Here is a 21,232-nt window from a genome sequence, read left to right on the forward strand (position 1 = left end):
ATCGTCTGCTGCCCATCTCCATCGATCGGGGTGTCCTCGTTATGATGACCCTCAGTATCTGCGTTGATTTCCCGGTCTGGCTGGTGGTGACCCTCAGGGGCTGGTACCGTGGTGATTTCCCAGTCTGGGTGGTGGTGACCCTCAGCGTCCGGTGCTGCGGTGGCCTCTCGGTCTGGTTGGGGCTGGGCGTCTGGTGGGGGTACTGGTTCTGGCTCGGGTTGTACCTGTTGTACCTGGTGACGGGTTTCAGTGAGGGTCTCTTGACGGCCTTCCTGCTCTCCATACCCACGGCTGTACCATTCATGATGGAGATCATCGTCAGAGCTCTCCTCCATGCAGGCATCGGAGGGATCTGGGGTCTCATTTCGGTGTCGGTCAGGAAGGTGTCGTTTTTGTCGTCTGCTCCTCTCCGGTGCTCCTCTCCTACTTCTCTCTACAGCCGGTCTTACAGAGGGAGTTTGTCGGTCGGCGAGTAGCGTGTCGCAGGGGAACAAGAGACTGCGATGAAGGGTACGAGTCCTACCCTTACCATCGTCTGGCTGAATGTCGTAGACGGGGAGGTCACCCTTCTTGGACACAACCGTGTATACTCTGTCCTCAAAGTATGACCGTAACTTTCCAGGTCCTGCTTTCGGGGAGCAGTCTTTAACGAGAACCCGATCGCCCGGCATCAGCACCGTACTCGCTGGTCTCTTGTCGTGGTACTTTTTTCCTCTCTCTGAAGCCTTCTGTGCATTCTTACGTGCAAGGTCATAAGCCTCTTCCAGTCTGGTTTTCCACTTTTGAACATACTCTGGAAGATTCAGACACTTTGCCTGTTCTGATGTTGTCAGACCGAATGCTAGGTCGATAGGGAGCCTTGGTGAGTAGCCGAAGAGTAGGTAGTGGGGTGAGTAGTTGGTAGCATCATGTCGTGTGTTGTTGTAGGCATGGACGACTTTATTGATGTGGCGTTTCCAATCGTGCTTCTGCTCCTCTGCCAGGGTTCGTAGCATGGCTAGCAGGGTCCGATTGAACCTTTCCACTTGTCCGTTGCCTTGGGGATGATACGGGGATGTCCTGGAGGCTGTGATCCCAGAAAGTTGTTGTAGTCGGGTGAAGAGTTGGTTCTCAAACTCCCTTCCCTGGTCGTGATGAAGCCGTTTCGGGAACCCGAACTTCAATATGAAGTCATTGAAGATTCGGTCTGCAGCGGTCTTGCCAGACTTGTTCGTAGTCGGGTAGGCCTGCGCAAACCGCGTGAAGTGGTCCATCACGACCAGCACATACTCTTCACCTCCTCGACTGCGTTCTAGGTGGAGGAAGTCGATACACACGAGTTCAAATGGTTCAGAGGTGGTGATGGGGACTAACGGGACTTTGGTGTTCTGAGCGGGTTTCTTCTGCATGATGCATTTACATTGCCTGGTGATGTATGCCTCGATGAAGCGCTCCATGTGGGGCCAGTAGAACCGTTGCCGGGCGAGGTCAACTGTTCTGTCAGTCCCCAGATGGCCCATCTTGTCATGCAGCTCGGTACACACCAAATTCCGCCACTTCAAGGGGAGAACAAGTTGTGTTTTCGTCTTCGTTCTCCGCCTGAGAATTCCATCATGTCCAACCTCTAGTCTCCTCCATTCATGCATCATTGCTCTGGTTTCTGGAGATTCGTCTGTGCGTTCATCTGCACGTGGCCACCTTCCCTTTCGCTTGTATAGGAGCACTCGTGAGATGACTGGGTCTTCCTGCTGGGCTGTTTTGATGTCAGTCATGGAGAAGGAGGTAATGGATTCGGGAGACATGTCTGTTTGGGTGTCAGCGGGCTGTATGAATAGTGCCTGGACCAACGCCATTTCATCCTGGGTCTGGTGAAGGGAACCTCTCAGTGCGGCCTTGGTAGTCATTGTCGTGATCTCTTGCGTACACGATTCCTGTCGTTGGGTGGGGGTCAGGGGCATTCTAGATAGAGCATCAGCATCGCCGTTCTTCCTTCCTGGTCTGTACTTGATTGAGAAGTTAAAGTCAGCGAGCTCACCAACCCATCGATGCCCTGTGGCATTGAGCTTTGCCGTGCTGAGGATGTAGGTCAACGGATTATTATCCGTATACACGGTGAAAGACTCAGCATAGAGGAGGTAGTTTCGGAATTGCTCAGTAATCGCCCACTTTAGCGCCAGGAACTCAAGTTTCCCCGAGTGGAGATGGTAGTTTTTCTCCGCGGGTGTCAGGGTTCGCGATCCGTAGGCGATCACCCTGAGCTTCCCATCACTCTCCTGGTACAGCACCGCTCCCAGTCCCTCCTGTGAAGCATCAGTGTGTAGGATGTACGGTGCACTGAAGTTCGGGTACATCATCACTGGGGGCTGCACAAGGTCATCGATGAAGGAGTTCACGATTTCCTGATGAGGGGGTGTCCAGGTGATTGGGGTGTTGGAGGGGGCTTGTCCGTGGTGCTTTGTCTTGTTTGTCCGTTTGGTAGGTCTGTGTGTCCGTGGTTTTGCGTCCCTTGTGGTCGCTGGTGCTTTTAAGAGGTTGTAGAGTGGTTTGGCACGCTTTGCGTAGTCCTTGAGGTATCTGCGATAGTAACCAGTCAGGCCAAGTATCTTGCGCAGGTCTCCTACCGTCTTCGGGGTGTGGCTCTTAAGTGAAGTGAGGGCCTCTGTTTCACTTGGGTCCGCCTTGTACCCTTCCCCAGAGATCACTTTACCCAGGAACTTCACTTCCTGCTGGAAGAAGCTGCACTTTGCTGGCTTCAGCTTCACTCCATTTTCCCGAAGACGCTGCAAAACTGTCTGGACATGCCTGAGGTGATCATCAAAGGTCTGGCTGTAGATAACAATGTCGTCCAGGTACACCTCACAGATGTTGTGGTTGAGGCCCTCGAGGATTGTCTCCATGCACCTTTGGTATGCAGCTGGTGCATTCTTCAATCCGAATGGGATTCTATTCCACTCGTGGAGACCCCATGGAGTGATGAATGCAGTCATCGGTCGGCATTCCTCGGCGATGAAACCTTGGTGGTACGCCTTACCCTGGTCAAGGGTAGTGAACCACCGGTTTCCTCCCAGTCCGTCAATCAGGTCCTGCATTCTCGGTATTGGTTGTCGGTCAGGTATTGTCTTTTTGTTAAGTCCGCGGTAGTCGATACAAAGACGGAGGCTTCCATCTTTCTTTCGCACACACACGACTGGAGAGGCATAGGGTGACTCAGATTTCCTGATCCACCCATGGTCAAGGAGGTCCTGTAGGTAGAGTTTCACCTCTTGGTAGAGTGGTCGGGGAATAGACTGGTAAGTCTTCTGTACCGGGATGTTGTCGGTGAGTCTGATGGTCATCTTGAGGTCGGGGATACATCCCATGTCCTGGTCACCCGATGAGAAACTCTCTATTTCCTGGTGAAGGAGTCCTTCCACAGCCTTCTTCTCCTCTGCTGCCAAGTGGTCAAGCTTGAAGGAGGGTCCTTCCATTTTCTCATCGGTACGTGACACTGAGGCGATGTAACCATCGGTTTGGGGTTGGTCGTTGGTGGGTTGTGGGTCACGTGGATAGTCAGGGAGTATCGAATGCATTGATTGTAGTCTTCCCAATTGCGTATACCGAGGGACTACAATCGTATTCTTGGAGTAGTTGTACACAGGAAGGTCTAGACGAGGGGACTGACCTTGGGAGACTTGTACAACACAGGAGGGAACTTCTACATCTTCGGGCAGGTTGCTGTTGATTCCTGGCTCGAACAGTAGTGTTTCTTCCCTCATGTTCCCAAGTCTCACCATTACTGTCACCTTCGTCCAGGACTCCGGGCGCAAGAGGATCGGGGAACGACCAGTTCTTACGGTGCACAGCTCTTCTGGTGGTCCTGTCCTCAGTAAGGAGATTACTTGGTCAGCTGCCCTAGGTGACACTTGCATTGAGCTTCCAAGCTGTCGTGTGATGCCAGGAAGGCTTCCAATTGGTGTTGCTTGGACCAGCTCACTGATCACATTGTACCCAATGATGGTCTCGGGCAGCTCCTCGGGTGTCACTAGGAAAGGTACGAGTATGGTTGATGATGTGTTGGTGTCAGGGTCGAGGCTAAACCAGACTTCTATCCAGCCTTTGTATGGTAAGGAAGTGCCGTTGGCCGCCTTGAGCTGGAGGTCAGTATCTAGTATTTCCTGGACTTCCCTCAGTTTGACTTGTGGAAGCACCTCTCGATAAATTCTCTCTGGCATCACCGAGACCTGGGCTCCTGTGTCCCAGAGAGCTGTAGACGGAATCCCATTCAAGGAGCATTTAACTAGACACCTATCACCAACAAGGTTCACAACACGTCCCCTTTGTTTTGATGTGGGGACATGGCCAGGGCTTTGTGGGAAAATCTGGTTTACGTTTGGTTGTCCGGGTCTGGTCGTGGTTGGGGATCCTGGTCTTGGTTGGGTTACACCCTGTCCCCGTTGGGTGCCCCCTGGTCGTTTCCCTGTCGTTTTCTGCATCCCCGAGCGAAGTGTTCACTGCTTCCACACTTATAACAGTGCTGACAATCATCCCCTGTCCCTTCTTGGCGGCATGATGGACAGCCCCTTGGTCGCTGAGGTGGTCGACGTCCGGATCCTTGTGGTCGTTGTTGTGGGGAGCGCTGAGATGTCGACATTTTCCCCTGAATAGCTTCAATACTCGCTCTCAATTCTGCAATCTGGGCAGCCATCTCTTCGCGCAGGTCTGGTTTCCGTTCCTTGGGGGTTTTGGGTGGGGGCTCCTCAGTCGTGATTGTGTTGATTCTTTGAGGTTTTACCCCAACCTTCTGGAGACGCTTTGCTTCTAGTGCTGCAGCCGTGGTCAGTTTCTCCAAAAGTTCTTCATCAGACACCCCTGGGGTGAGGGACTGCTTAATGTCCTGTCGGATGTTATCGTTCGTTAACCCCGTGACCACTGCATGTACAAACATGCTCTGGACGAGGTGGGGGTCATACCTCAACCCAGCGGTGGAGTCCTCAGATGCGAGGAGAACCCTTTGTTTCAGGTCAAGTGCCCTCACGACGAATGCTTGCGCTGTTTCGTTCTTCAGCTGGCTGATATTCGACAGCTCTTGGTAGACTTCCGTGGCATCCTTCTCCTGAAAATGGGCCTTCAAAACCGTCCTCAGAGTGACCAAGGTTAGGCGGGTGTGATTCTCAAGGTAGGACCTTAAGCGTAGTCCTGGGGTGATGGCCCTCACTACTGCCTCGATCACTTCCCTCTCACTGTAGCCCTTTGAGAGGGCAGCCTCGATCTGGTGGTTGAGGCTGGTGTAGGTTAAACGGTCTTTCTGGTTGGGTTCCCCGATCTGCCCACTGATCCGCAGTTCCTTCCGGAAAAGTGGAGGGACAGTCGAGGGAGTCGTAGTCGGCATTGCGTGGTCGGGGATGGTGGCAGCAGGTGGTGGGGTGGAAGGAGGCAAGGAATGCGGTTCATCTTTCCGATGCGTGTTCTCATCAGCCCGGGCTTCCAAACGACGTAACCTCTCCTGGAAGTCACTCTCCAGCTGGCTCATCCTGGCCTTGTGAGCCTCTATTAGAACCAGCATCTCATCCTTGTCATCACTGGAGCCTTGCTTAATCGCGTCAATCCGCGATTTCAAGGTCTCCAGTTTTTTCTTGTCTTCCTCCTCCTCCGAGCTTAATTTTCGAAGGGAAGACTGCACAATCCGTACCAGAGCTTGTCTGGTCCGATCCTCATCTGGTGTGGGTATGCCCAAGAGAGGACATACCTGCCGTAGCTCCTCGATTCGAAGACCAAACAGCTGCTCTTCTATTTTGAACTGAGATTCCTCGAAGGCTTCCATGTCGAAAGTGTCGAATCCTCGGATCTACAAGGTCAGGCTCTCCCGGCAGCTGCTTTGCTGATATCCTGCCCCTATCTGGCCTTGAAGACGAGTTGTCCTTCGCTTTCACCCAAGCCTTCGCCGTGGAGTCTCAGTACGTATAGCTGTTAGCCAATTCGTCGTCGCATCACGAGGTTAACTGCTCATACCAGGTTCAGTGTCCAAGGACAGCAAGTCTTCATCCTTCAAACCCGTTGATTTGCCGTCCTGGCAGGGTCGCCAGAAAATGTTACCCGGGTCTCGGGTAACTGGGTTGAATTTACACTCCAATATCACTCTTGATCTGTATGCAGAGAAAGATAACACACGTCCAGTCAAGATGGATGCAGGGATGAAAGTGTTTCTCTTTATTCTTGTATAAATCATATCAAGTTTCAATAATGATCATATAAATCGCAATCAAAATAATTATCAATACTTCTTTTCATCAACACAACGTGAATTACACATGCAAATTGTTGATATGAATATCTAATTCTTCTTCAGTGTAATTGATAATTTACCTTGCTCAATATTATGATGCTTGATTTATACCTCAAAGAGTCTCTAAAATCAAAGGTTAATTATGACACTTACTCGTAACAATTAATCTTAATATTCTTTTGTAGTAAGCATAATTAACTGTAAACTTCTCCTTTAACAAAAGCAACCTTATAGCTTAACATTAACCAGTCATTTAAAATACAATTGATTTAATCAAATAAACACAACTACATATCATTTGATTAATCTCTGTTTGTATCCACGAACCGAAACACAAATGATTAGATAAACCTAAACCTGGAATGCATTCACTTCTTTGGCAAGAATTGTTCTGAAAGCAAGCGGGAAAACTAGTCATCTTAGTACACTGCAAAACAATTCTAACTTCTTTAGTTTTCCTTTGTTTCTCTAAAAGCCAGGTTTTCTCTCTCTTTCCTGCTCGTTCCTATATTTTATTCCTCTCATATAAAACAAAACGCTTCTATAACATCTTTTACAGCATAAACTTTAACAACATCTGAGATGATCCCTGCCGTCAGGCAAAAGCGAAAGTATTTCGGGAATGTTACTACAGTCGCTCTGAAGACCAAACTTTGGGGACGATCCCTGAATAATTCCTTTTTAGTTTCTTTATACCAAGTGAGGGACTGGCCAAAAAGTGAGGAACTGGGGGGCTGGGAAAGTGAGAGAGACACTGACCACAACTATAAACACACCTTCCAGAGAGCTGGTGGTCAGAGCTCTGGCCGATAAGGTGCGGAGGTTGGCGTGAGTCATCCAAACTGTGTTCACACCGGCCCTCCGTCTCTATCTCTATTCTACCTGTATCTACAAATGTACACTATTATCATCATCCGTCACTGTTTCCATTCTGCACAATGCTACACTACTATTCCACAAGCATCATGCCAAATATCCATGTATTTACAATAAGCATACTCGTTAAGGCATTTGGGCTTTCAGTCAGAATAACATATACAATGTATGTCAGTCACTTCACAGTCATTCCCAAGATAGCCTAAAGGTCAACGGACTCTTACACGGCGCACGGCCTAGGAGAGTGTTTACACTGACCATTCTACTCTGTCTCTTCCACAGGACAGTACAGCCTATGGCTTGTTCACACTCGCACAAGCAGCACTTAATCCGGCATTAAATCAGCTTAAGTTGTAATTTCAACTCTTACATCATGAAAACTACTAAATCACTACACAAATATAACAGTAACACCATTTCTATTATTCACCAACACTGGCATACCAGTCTATCTAGCTGTAAGTGACAATAGGTTTGTACAAATACATGTACTTAATAACTTCACTGAGAACACCATTGGTGTTCAGAATTCCTTTTTTCTGAAGGAATAATTACTACATTCAACTACAAAACACTAAATGTCATAGAATCACCAGATTTACCAATAGGAAGGAATGATTTTGAATACAATTGTAATTGAAAAGGGGTAAAAGCAAGGTTTCTTACCTGTATGCAGAGAAAGATAACACACGTCCAGTCAAGATGGATGCAGGGATGAAAGTGTGCTCAAAACCACATCCATCTGAGTGATGTCATTTTTCTCTGAATTTCAAGCAGTTTGGTTAACTCCACTCCGGGCTTTAGGGGTGGATGGATCAAGTTTGTGAGGGTATGTTCTTTCTTTTAAATCAGTGCAATTGTCCAAAACTTCTAAAAAATGGGGGGGGGATCTATTTTCTTGGGGTATCACAGTAGTATAGGTTCTGAAATTTATAGTAGAGTACATAGTGATATCCCTATATATATACAAACATTTTCGTGAAATTAATGATTTGTTTAACCCCTAATTTAGGGGGGGGGGGGGATGGGACATCAAGCGGGGAGAAATGAGACAACCTGGAGAGAAATTGGATAACCATCATGACCAAAATAGGATTTACATGTGCCGCGGGGAGAAATGTAACACTGGCCTATTAAATTACTCTCAGTGGTAACAGAAACAGTAAGAGATCCCTGCGAATTTTTCATACCTGCATGTCTGTATCAATCAATTTTATTTTCAGAAGTTTGCACACTTATTAAAATACCTATAGGACCTACCAGATCTATAGTAAGTTTGATATTTTACTGACAAGATACCTGTAGAGCTGTATATAGTGGTTAATATGTCCATTTTCAGGTGTACCGAGGTTCATCTTTTCATTGATATAATTGGATTGTTGACTGGCCGAGCATTTTTCAAGTTACATGAGTGTCCCATATTTCTCCCCCGTCTCGACCGTGCTTTATTTCAGGAGAAGGCACGAAAAGCGCGTATTGCGAGAAAAGTGTCAGAAACATGAAGAAAAAAAAATCTCTGTCACTTTTACCTCGTCCTCTTGTATTTATACAACCAAATTATTAGCAATGACATTTTTATCTCTGGCATTTTGACCACTGACATTACGACCACTGACCACTGACATTTTTACCACTGACATGATAATTATTTACCTCTGACACTTTTACCTCTGACATTATTACCTCTGCCATTTTTACCTCTGCCATTTTTACTTCTGCCATTTTACCTCTTCCATTTTTGCCCCGGCTATTTTTACCCCTGCCATTTTTACCACTGCCATTTTTACCTCTGCCATTTTTACCTCTGCCATTTTTACCTCTGCCATTTTTACCCCTGCCATTTTTACCTCTGCCATTTTTACCTCTGCCATTTTTTTCTCTGCCATTCTTACCTCTGCCATTTTTACCTCTGCCATTTTTACACCGAACCTATTGAAGCTGGACGGAAGTTAAACCATTGAAATTAACACCACCAATATCAAATCAACACCATGCGGTGTCATTATTGAATTAACTCTAGCGCAGTTTCAAAAATATCACCAGCCACAGTGTCAAATTAACACCACGAAGTGTCAGGTGAACACTTTTTAACACCGTCACAATACATTTTCTACACCTGTTGGTGTGGTCCTCTATTGAAGTTTGTAAAAACATCGGTGTTAGATTTAACACCATGGGTGTTAAATCTAACACCGATGTTTTTACAGTGTATGGTTATTTATATTCACATTGCATGTATAGTCGTGATACTTTATCCAGTCTGTCTTTTAATTATACCTACACAAATCTTGACATTTTCTGTAGTTGCATGTTTTTCACATGACTTAAATAAAATGTATTACAACCGTTGCCGTGTGTCAGTATCCTAGCAAGATACTCGGAAAAAATGGATCCCCCTTTAAGGACCGCTTTGTTTTACTAGTAATTTGTTTTTGGATATTCAGCCATTTCAAAACCAATGGTTTTCATCATGTAAACTTTTGGTTCATCGTAGAATTGCATGCATTTGAATATGTTATATAAATGGTTTCTAATTACCTAAGAAAAAATACAATCTGATTCCCTATCTCAACCCAAACTTATATCATCCCTTTAACAACGCTTCTCGCAGTATCTCTTGACATCTCGTATCGTTTTGTATCCAGTGGAAAAGGCTCTATATGAAAGCACTGCCTATTATTTATAATTTAATCTATTATTATCATAATGATTTCCTTCTCATATGGGGGGGGGGGGGGGGTTGCTGCATAATCAGCCATGGTTATAACCATGGACCATACCTGTTGGGTCGTTCGTGATATTGTATTATTCGTAGCTCCAACCACACCACAAAGGACACCTGTACACCAAGCTGACTAGACAGACACGAATAGTGAAGACAAACATCGATTCCATTTTTTTAAACAATGTTCTGTTGAAACACTTTATTTATCAATAGATACCCCAACAGTTCACAAACCTCAAGAGGCCGGAAAGCGGGGCATTTCACTCGCGATATACAGTATATCGTAAAGTACATTTACAGTGTATTGTAAAATTATATTGTAATATTTCGAATTGGAGCCGACGGTCTTTTTCGCAGCATGACATTTTCGCGAATTGCCACTGGCATTCAGTGAACATAATATAATGTAGACAAGAACTTTCACGAGCATTTCGAGATTGTTGGCTACCTCGTTTCACAGTACATGACGTGTATTGTGTCTCCCTGGCCGGACGTGCCCGATTATTATGCACAGCTGTCATGGTTTACAGCGAACGCACTTTTTAATGTAGAATGGCGTTTTGACAGAAAGGTTGATGAAAATGGCAAAATAACAGGCAATACCATGTGGCTGTGTACATCAGTAGTACCGTTGCAGTAAACCTAACTCGACATTAATAGTTTTTAAAAAAGCAAACAAAAACAAACTAACAAACAAGCAAACGCCTAACATACACTGAAACAAACGCATTTCAGGTACAGCAAAATCAACAAGGTGATTTTGACAAAGTTGTATAGAGTCAGGCACTGCATTATGATCATCTGAATACATACTAGGTGTTTCAAAAAACATTTCCCACTTTTGATCATAAATATTTCAAAAACTATTCATTCGATAAAACTGTGATTGACATGAATAATAGCTGGATAGTGTACAATTTGGTTGAAGGTAATTTGCACGTGAAAGCATAAATCAGTTTCATTAAATCTAAGATTGATTTTGAAGTACGGTTTCAGATTTTGGTCAAATCCTCTGTACAAAAATTGAACTTCGCACAGGAACCAATGATGTGTATGTGAGTGTGTGCTGACAATAGCCCTGAACAATGGACATGCCTGAACCACCTGTTGACTAGGCGTCAGTCGGGCGCTCCCTGTCACTAGCAGTGCCCAGGGCAATTCATGTGGATTGCCCTGGGCACTGCTAGTCTGAATTCATGCACGGTAAAGTGCTTGCAAAGACCACATTTCATTCCAGCTGGCAACCATTTTCAAATTTTGCTTCACATATCACTAAATTTGGGATATAAATAAGCATAAATGATCTAAAGTTCCTTATTTTAGTAGAACTGTCTACTAATTAAATAGTCTGACAAATTTTTCGCTTTTTCGATAAAAAGAGATCTCTTTTGGTAAAGAGTTAAGCAGCATTTATCATTGGGGCGATTTGTTTCAGAGTAGATTTATTTAAGGCTCCATATACACAAGTGTATACTCTAATGGATTTTCTTTACTTCCTGTCACCACGTTTACCATAGAACAGAAGGTATTCATTGTAATTTTGTTTTTTCAGAAGTAGGGAGAGCACTGACGCGACTCAACGAGAGTATCGACAGGCGTTTGACTTTACACAGATACTGCCAGAGGCTGAATAAAGACTAGCTGTGATAGTGGAATTTCTCATGATATAATGAAGTATTCAAACCCTGGCCATTGTTCAGGACCATTGTCAGGGTGTTAACCACACACTCCCATACACACCCATTGACCCCTGTGCAAAGTGAAATTTTGTACAGAGGGTTGAAAATAGAGCAAAGTCTGAAACCTAGCTGTGAAATTAATCATGGATTTCATGAAACTTATTTATGCTTTCACATTTAAACCATCTTCAACCAAATTGTACACTATTCAGCTATCACTCATATCAATGACAGTGTTATCTGATATATAGTTTTTGAATTATCAAGAATCAAAAGTGGGAAATGTTTTTTGAAACACCTAGTAAATGCTGCTGAACTCTTTAACAAAAATGATCTCTTTTTATCGAAAAAGCGAAAATTTTGTCAGACTATTTAATTAAGTAGACAGTTCTATTGAAAGGAGGAACTGAAGACCATTTATTCTTATTCATATCAAAAATTTAGTGATATGTGAAGCAAAATTTGAAAATGAGGGCCAGCTGGAATAAAATGTGGTGTTTGCAAGCACTTTACCGTGCATGAATTCAGACTAGCAGTGCCCAGGGCAACCCACATGAATTATTGATTAAGCATTCACGTGCCAGGGAGCGCGAGACTGACGCCTAGTCAACAGGTGGTTCAGGCATGTCCATTGTTCAGGGCCATTGTCAGCACACACTCACATACACATCATTGGTTCCAGTGCGAAGTTCAATTTTTGTACAGAGGGTTAAAATTTGACCAAAATCTGAAACCTTACTTCAAAATCAATCTTAGATTTAATGAAACTGATTTATGCTTTCACGTCCAAATTACCTCCAACCAAATTGTACACTATCCAGCTATTACTCATATCAATGAAAGTTTTATTGGATGAATAGTTTTTGAACTATTAATGATCAAAAGTGGGAAATGTTTTTTGAAACACCTAGTACTTCATGTACAACGAAGAACAGAAGGTAATCATTTTGCTGAAACTGTTGACATTAAAAATAATTTCAAGAAAAAAAATCCAATGTTGTTGTGCTTCATTTATCTTTATCTAGATCAATGCTCAACTTACCCCAGATGTTGAATCAACTTACCCCATAGGCGGAGCAAGTTGAGCCATTTGACCTCTGTCTTTTTTTTTCAAAGGTCATACTGACCTTCTGTGTTGGCATGGGGATAGTAAGTAAAAAATAGCTACAAAATGTTTCCAAAGTATCAAATAAGATGGCAGAATATTAATTTCTGCAAGAAAATCAGTCATTTTCGTTGTAACACGCCATAAGCAAAAATTGACTCAATATACCCCGCCTTCCCCTATACCAAACAGAAATGGTAGGAAGTGACCTTTGACTCCAGACCACTGTCGTGCTGATGACCTGTGGATATGAACCTGTATGCTCTATGCACGACTAATATCAAGAAGTGGTTTCGTGTCCATAAGATATCATCACAATTTCAATTCTGTCAAAAGAAGATTTATAATGGGAGATTGATATATTCTCTTCCGTGAAATCAAAACTGTCAACACTCAGTACTAGCTCAGGAGAAGTCAAGTTTACATACTATGTTTGCATCTGTGTAAACGCGCCATAGTTTTACCAGCTCAGATTTACCCACACCATGGACCGTCATAGCATTTCTTAGGGAACATACATCATGCTTTCCGCCATAGTTCTTAAAGCCTTGATGATCAACGGGGGTCATTCCGATTTTCTTCGCTAAAATCCCCACGAAAGCATCTTCGATGTTAATGATGACGGTTGTCAAGGCTTCCTGAATAAGTTGTGGCACGACATCGGCGGATATTACGTAACTGCCTCCGCTACAATAGGGTGGGTAGAAGCGCCCGTAATACATGGTGTCGGGAACATGGTACCTCGAGTACAAATGGTGTTCCGGTATACTCGGAGAGAAACGGATACTGGCAGATTGCAATAAGCCAATATAAAATTTATCAAAACTTTCATTTCGATTCCTGAGTGATACCAATAGAGATGCGATGTTCCTAAAGTTGACAAACACGTCTGCATCGCCCTTGTAGACATAGGTGGCATGCGCGCAATACTTTGTCACCCATTTCAATCCTAGTATCACCTTGAGAGTGAGGTTTTTGTAAGAATCGACGAAATTTCCTTGGACGATGTCCCCGTATTGGACAAACTCCTGTCGGAGTCGGTCTCTCATCTTCTGCGAGTCGCGTCGCGAGACTCCCATGAGAAATACACACCGAATAAACATACCGAGAATGATGCGCTGTTTGCACCACGTGCTCCTGATCGCTTGTCGCGTTTCGCCTGCTTCTGGTGGAGTGTTGACCAAGGCAATGATGAAGATGCCCCTCAACTTGTCGTGGCAGATGTCATAGTTATCAAACTTGGAAGCAAGAACCCTTTGCAGATAGAGACGGTTGTCAACGTTGGAAGGTAGGACGAGGTCCAGGTCAGGGTCGATACACTCTCGAAGCCGACGAGTGTGATTGGTCCAAGCTTGCAGAAGTCCATCTCGACTCTCCGGTCCGTTCATTGTCACCATAGCTCTAAATGCACACGGGTGTTTCACGAACTCGGTGTCAGTGTAGGCGTTGTCGATGACAAATGTCCAATCTCTTTCGTGCGCTAAGTGTCGCAAAAGTTCCTGGGCTCTTGGGGTCACCGAGGGATCTTTGATCACCTCAATCAATTCGTTTCCCGCACCACTGTCTAACACATATCCATTTCTATCAGGACAAAAAGGATGACTGTCATCTGATTCTGCCATTTGAGGGGATTCATTTTTACGTTCAGAAAGCTTTTCTGATATTTTCCCTGTCCAAGAACACTTACTTATTATTCCATGTCTCTCAGAGTACTCCAACCGTTCAATCATTTTCTTGAAGTTAACCACAGTACTGTCAAGACCAAAATAGATATAGCGGTGGGTTAAACACATTTTTGTCGCCCACTGTATTCCAAGAAGAATTGGGAGAGTGGTGCATTCCTTATCTGCATGCAAAAAGGATCCACGCAAGATGTCCCCATATTCCATCGCCTCTGTCTCCAGTACGTGGTCAACAATTGCTGACCCGGTGCCTGTAACGAAGACCATTTTGACTCTCTGGCTTTGACGTGCTGTCACATGACCCCAAGTCTCCCTGATAGCCTTTCTCATCCCGACATCTTCAGGGAGTGATGCTACTAGGGCAATGATGTATGTGGCGTTGTCGCATGCCACGCGGATATCCCCATAAGACGTCGATTGGTCCTGCGATGGGGGTGGTGATATTATGGCAGCTTTGGAGCTAGGCACATGACTTGTTTTGCTTATGGTGACTACGTGGCGTCGCAGCGGTGGATACGTACTCCTGGCAAAGTCACCTGATCTGATATCTTCTCGAACGACTTTTCTAGGCCCATACACCACTAGTATGAAAACCACGTTTGTAACTCCAAGAAGAAACATTAATACCAAGACAGACTTGCGGTAGCGCTTGATGAAATGCATTTTGCCAAGCTACAAGATGCACTTGTTCTGTCACAGTATGCGACGAATGTCCTCGAGCACTTCGACGAGGGTAATTGTGAATCGCTCATGCATCCATGTCCACTAAGTAGCATACAGAATACGTAGTATCAAGGAACTCACTTACTATATCATAACATGCGTGTTGATTCTGCGCTAGATGCCGCTATTAGGGAATGGTTAATTCCTCGGCAAGGATGCTCCGTAATCACAAGTGAACGGATTAAAGTGTTTATCAGTCGCAGAAGAATAGGACGAAATTTCCTCGCTCACGTTTTCCAGGTCGCTCTTAGTTACCGATGAATTGTGGTAAGCGTAAACCCGTTAGATAAAATAATCACTGCTGGTCATAACGGATACTTTTTGCGCATGACCGACACTTCTTGGAGTTCTTTCATGAAGGGGAGCCCCGCTCCGTCTTAACACTCAACCGTGACAGATCAGCAGGGGTTGATTATGAGTGAGTAATTGCTCCTATCTGGGTAAAGAGGGGGCATCTGCCCGGACTGGTTGCGTTGTCGGATATGAAAAGTGCAGCTGTCGAAGATGACTTCACCTTTTATATGAGAAAAGTGAGAAGGGGTTTATACACACAGGCATACGTGCACATACTCGCATATTCATGCATTATGCATTATACATACGTATGTGTATATTTGATAAATAGGTGCGTGTGTGGGTTTTAATATGTGCGTATACAATTAGTAAATGTGTGTTTTTGTGTAACGACCACGACACAGGTCGTCATGTCTATCATTCATAAAACACTTCGGTTCATGCAGGGATGTGTTAGAAAAGGAGAGACAACTCCTGCTCTCCTTTGAAGTCATGCGCGGCACCGCCGAGAAGTTATGCGCTTAACTACAGATGGAAATCAGGTGCTTTGAGAAATGAGAGCATCAAAAATCGGGGCCAGCACTCTCACATCTAGAAATACTTGCCCCTACTGCATTTCGCTCTCTCTCTTTCAATGTGATGGCAACAATGAATTTATGTACCTTGAATTGGAGCAGCGAATCAAAATGCAGTGTAAAACTGACAATTTTAACAGCAAATAGTTAAAAAGCACGCTGGTGCACGCTTTAGCGGAGTACTTTAATTGAAAGATCAAAATATCCCAGATTAAAGGATAGAAAAATAACATGCGGAAATGTGCGCATTATAGAAAAATATTAGGTTTTTAAGATGGCCTAATTTTTACATTACAAAGAAACTAGAAATACATATTTATAATATAGAATTCTTTCCTAAACTACTCTTAATTAATTCGAGTATTTCATTTAAAATTTTACGGGGAAATAAAGCTTGTAATTCAACGAAAGGTGAAATGCGTTCTTCGTCTCCGAACTTCGCCTTGCAACTAGAGCGGTGCAGAGCATGACTTCAAAGCGTATAGTGGAATGCTAGACATCCCATTGTAACGCTTTGAACCAAAACGTGTTTGCATGAATTACGAAGAGTTGTATCTCCTTTTCTAACACCTCTCTGGTTCATGATTTTTTTTTGTGACTAAAATGTGACTGATTGTACACACTGATTCATACACAGCAGGCTTGTTATGCCGTCAAACTGTCAGTTCGCAGTCTTGATAAATGATAATGTTCCTCGTCCTTAATTGATTAAGGCATCTGATGACAATCCCAGATACAGAAATTCTTTCGTGCATCTTAATTATCACATCTGCCTAAAAGGTACAAACGAATTCCGGAAAACCTGAGAATTTCGCTATAGGTGTTCTGTGCATTGACAGATATAAACCCCGAGGTACACAGAGTGTCTTGCCTTTTTGTCTTGCGTCTTTCTATGTTTCTTTCTTCTGTCCTCTTAATCTCTCTCTCTCTTTCTTTATCTTCTTCTTCTTCTTCTTTTTCTTCTTATTATTGTGTGGCCGATCACAAAAAAGTTCCCAATTTATTTTGGACAATATACACTGTAAAAACATCGGTGTTAGATTTAACACTACGGGTGTTAAATCTAACACCGATCAAACTTCAATAAAGGACCACACCCACAGGTGTTAAAAATGCACTGTGATGGTGTTGAAAAGTGTTCACCTGACACTTCGTGGTGTTAATTTGACACTGTACTGGTGTTAATTCAAAAATGACACCACATGGTGTTGATTTGATATTTGTTGGTGTTAATATCAATGGTTTAACACCCGTCCAGCTTCAATAAGAGACCACACCAGCTGGTGTTACTTTGGTGTAAATTTATTTTCACATTCTTTTAAAAATCTAGTATTTTAATGTAAAATTCTTGATCGTCTTGTTTAAATTAAAAATCAACAAGAAGTGCAGTTACTAAGAAACTCTTCAAAAAAAAGTTTAAAATTTGTAAATGACACCCGGAGGTGTTAATTCAACACCATAAATGAGCACCGAAAATTTAACACCAGCTCGGTGTTCACTATTTAACACCGGACTTTTTGCAGTGATACTTTCTAGGTACAATCTACTTCATTGTAAGTTTGTTATTGTGATTCCATGCGGGCACTCGGACGTGATATGAACAACACTATAATGACATACTTTTTACGGTTCTCACACGCTGTGATTGGTCTCCTCTTAGCTTCTTCACCCATGCATAGCGTTCTGTCATCGTTAAGAGTTGGCACCCTCTGCAATCCATATGGAGTTTTCCATTTAGACACCACGATGTGAACGTTTTCGTACTTTGCTTAAATTGAATTATCGTCGACGCTTCTGACCATTAAAACTCTTCTGGTCAGTGTGGATCCACATCATATTCACGGTATCTCTGTTCAGACAAATAGTTTAGTTTTCATCACCATTGGACCTAAAATAGTTAGATATTTAAGACTATATTAAAACTATACATATGTTATGTAAATTGAGGTAATGTATCAATAATGATGGAACACATCAACAAAATTGGAGGAAAATTGGACCGTCCCTTCAAAATTTATGAATGTTTAAAGTTTTGGTGGAACCATTGCTTGATGAGAAGGCTACAACACTTTGTGACGTAATGAATAAAAACAGTTATAAGGAGAAAAGACAATTCAACATAATCATTTTCACTTCTCTAGGATACTGAAAAAGCATCGGACTCCCACTTTCAGAAAAAAGGGAATGGTAAAACCGTGAAATTTCAAAACTCACAATTCTTTTCAACTGATTGTCCGATGTTCCTTAAACTTCACCAATGATAACGACACTAATGATGATAAAAAATAGTAGTAGTAGTAGTTGTAGTAATAATAATAATAATAATAATAATAATAATAATAATAATAATAATAATAATAATAATTATTATTATTATTATTATTATTATTATTATTATTATTATTATTATTATTATTATTATTATTATTATTATAAGGTCTTCTTTGTGCAGTGTAGCTTCCTCAGTGTTGTCCCTGCTCTACTAGAGAACCCTGCCATTATCAGTACCGTAGCGTTGCCAGGTACCCATTTGTACACCTAAGTCGAGAGGGACATGGTGGGTAAAAACATTTTGTCCAAGGACGTAAGTAGGGCGGAAATCGAACACGGGTTCTCCGAGTCTTACCCACTGTACCACAGCGCCCCCATTAACCCTATCAAGCCCAAGCTATTTTGACCCTTCCGAGGCCCAAGGGGGGGGGGGGGGGGGGGTTGTTATTGTTTTATGTTTCATCGTCATATTTGGCACATGGTTAGAGCAACTCATACTCTACATGATCGCATACTTAATTCTTTTCAAGGTCACCCATAGAGGGCGCTATTTACCAAGATATAAAGATATACATAGGAAATATGCTAAAAACATGATTTTTCTGTATAATTTCTTTATCCCCAGTATATATGTCTTATCATAGACCAATATTTTTCATATTTGCCACAAATGATGTGCAAGTCAAAGCTCATTATTTGTTATGGTTGAAATTTCTCAAGGTCACCACTTGGGGGTGCTATTCATAACAAAATAAAGAAATACATTATGAGACCTGTGATGTATTGTTTGGGAAAGGTATATGCATAGTTATCCTATTTCATATTCCATAATATTGGAATTTTAAGTTTGCAGATTGATAATGTGATTAACAAGTGATATTAGAGGTATAACTTGGGTGAAGAAAAAAAAATGACACAAAATAGAACAGCAACCTTAGGAAAATACTGGTTTTTCTAGTATCTCTATTATATATATTGTTTCATGCCTATGTCACAGAAAAACAAAGGAAATAATAAGAAAAACATTTCAGGGCTATAATTACTTCACATTTTGGTTCTTCAGCAAATTTCAGCCAAGAAACGCCCATTTTCATACATTATAATATTGTTAATTGGAAATGGAACAGAAAAATACGCAAAATCTGACTGACATGGTTGTCAGTTTATGGTTGCCATGGCAACCAGCAATATCAAATAAACCTATTATCAAAATGTTCGGCAGAAGATTTTGGGAAAAGTCACCAAATTTGGTTAAAATTGGATCAAGGGCGAAGGAGTGGAGAATGAAAATCTGGTAGGGGGGACAATGTGCCCCCCCCCCCCTTGGGCTTTAGGGTGTGCACAGTTCTGGTTGAGGTGAGGATTTTCAGAAATCACTCTATGAGATGTCAAAGAGCATGCGATTCTAAGGGGTATAAAAAGTTTATTAGATGAAAATCGGTTTTAAAATGGCTGAGATATCCAAAAACAAAGTGAAACAAAGAGATCCTAATAAAAGATGTGGCCTGTCGCCTTTTATTATTATCAATTCTGTGGATATCTCAGCCATTTGAAAACCAATTTTCATCAAATAAACGTTGAATCCTGCTTAAAATTCAATGATCTCTGTTGTTTACTGAAAAATACTGTATGTCTTATTTTATGTTTCTGTGTATCTACATTGCTCAATGCAATCACCTATGTGTATCTATTTATGTACTGTTATCGATTTATTTCACTGCACTTGTTATTCTTTGTCTTTGTACTTTTTGGAGTTTGTATTCAAATTGTATTTGATTGAATGCAGAAATAAAAACAAACAAACAAGCAAACAAAATGACATGCTCTTTCACATTTTATTAGAGGTTTCTCATTATCTCACTTAGGAATGTTCAAAACATGAATCCCCTTCTCAGCCAGTACTGTACAGCCCCTTTAATGACTCATGGGATATACTTACATTGTTGAATGCACTCAATCCACACATTATATTTATGTTTCATTTTCCTTTAATCATCTTTGCTCTGACATTGCGCTCGGTGTCTACGATTTAACGCGAGGGAAACATATCATCTATTTCATATCCAAGAGGAATTTTGGCGAAGATTTGCATACAGTTCAATCTGGGACTTGTGAAGTGACCACATCGCCACCTCTGAGATGGAAGTACAATGTTGCAATATACTGATCACGGTGTCCCTATAACAACCCGGTACGTTCTACAGTCATGTCTCCTGTGAGGTGCCCACATTGTACAAGCATAGTCTTTTGAGTGGGTACCTCCACTTTTTTTTCACAGAATGTGTAAATATGCTTGTATGAAAAATGCCTCATTTTGTAATGACTATTGACAAATGTTATTCTTTGCTATCTATGTATCATTCCTTGAAACGCATGTCGAATTGATACTTTGTGTACATTCTGTTGAAAGAAGTGAAAATAAAACCTTTGAATTGAATTTGAATTGAATGTCACACTTTGATAAAATCGCAATATTCGTCTCGGTTTTGATCATAATGATATAGCATTGCACTTAATGACGGCGCTCGATCCGTCATACTAAATTGACTCAATCATGATTCTGTGAGTAGCGATACTACAATTATAGGCTATATAGGCAGGGCTCAATCCAAACTTTTTTTCTTGTGGTGGTCCGTTTGGGCCACTAACATGTTGAACTTTGAAAGTTTGGTGGCCTCGAAAAGGAAATATACTGACCCGAAATGATAAAAAAGAAAAAAAAAGCATTTTAATTTCAGCTACCTGATCGCTCAGAAAAGATAGCCTTTTTGAAAAATTAGCGGCCCTGGGCCACCGGTTCACCGTTGATGTCGAACCCCGCTATACGATCTCGTTTTACCTTTTAGCTACTGAGTATTTGGTTTCTTCGCTCATGTTCTTTTATGTCCAATAATGCCGTTAAACAGATTATGAAGAATCCCCAAAGTGACGTTGTCTCGGTTGTTTTCACTATAATAATAATAATAATAATAATAATAATAATAATAATAATAATAATAATAATAATAATAATAATAATAATAATAATAATAATAATACATTTATATAGCGCATTTTCCAT

The sequence above is a fragment of the Diadema antillarum genome, unplaced genomic scaffold (assembly GCF_040938485.1).
Source record: "Diadema antillarum isolate AM-2024a unplaced genomic scaffold, OU_Dant_1.0 scf00000008, whole genome shotgun sequence".
Taxonomy (NCBI): Eukaryota; Metazoa; Echinodermata; class Echinoidea; order Diadematoida; family Diadematidae; genus Diadema; species Diadema antillarum.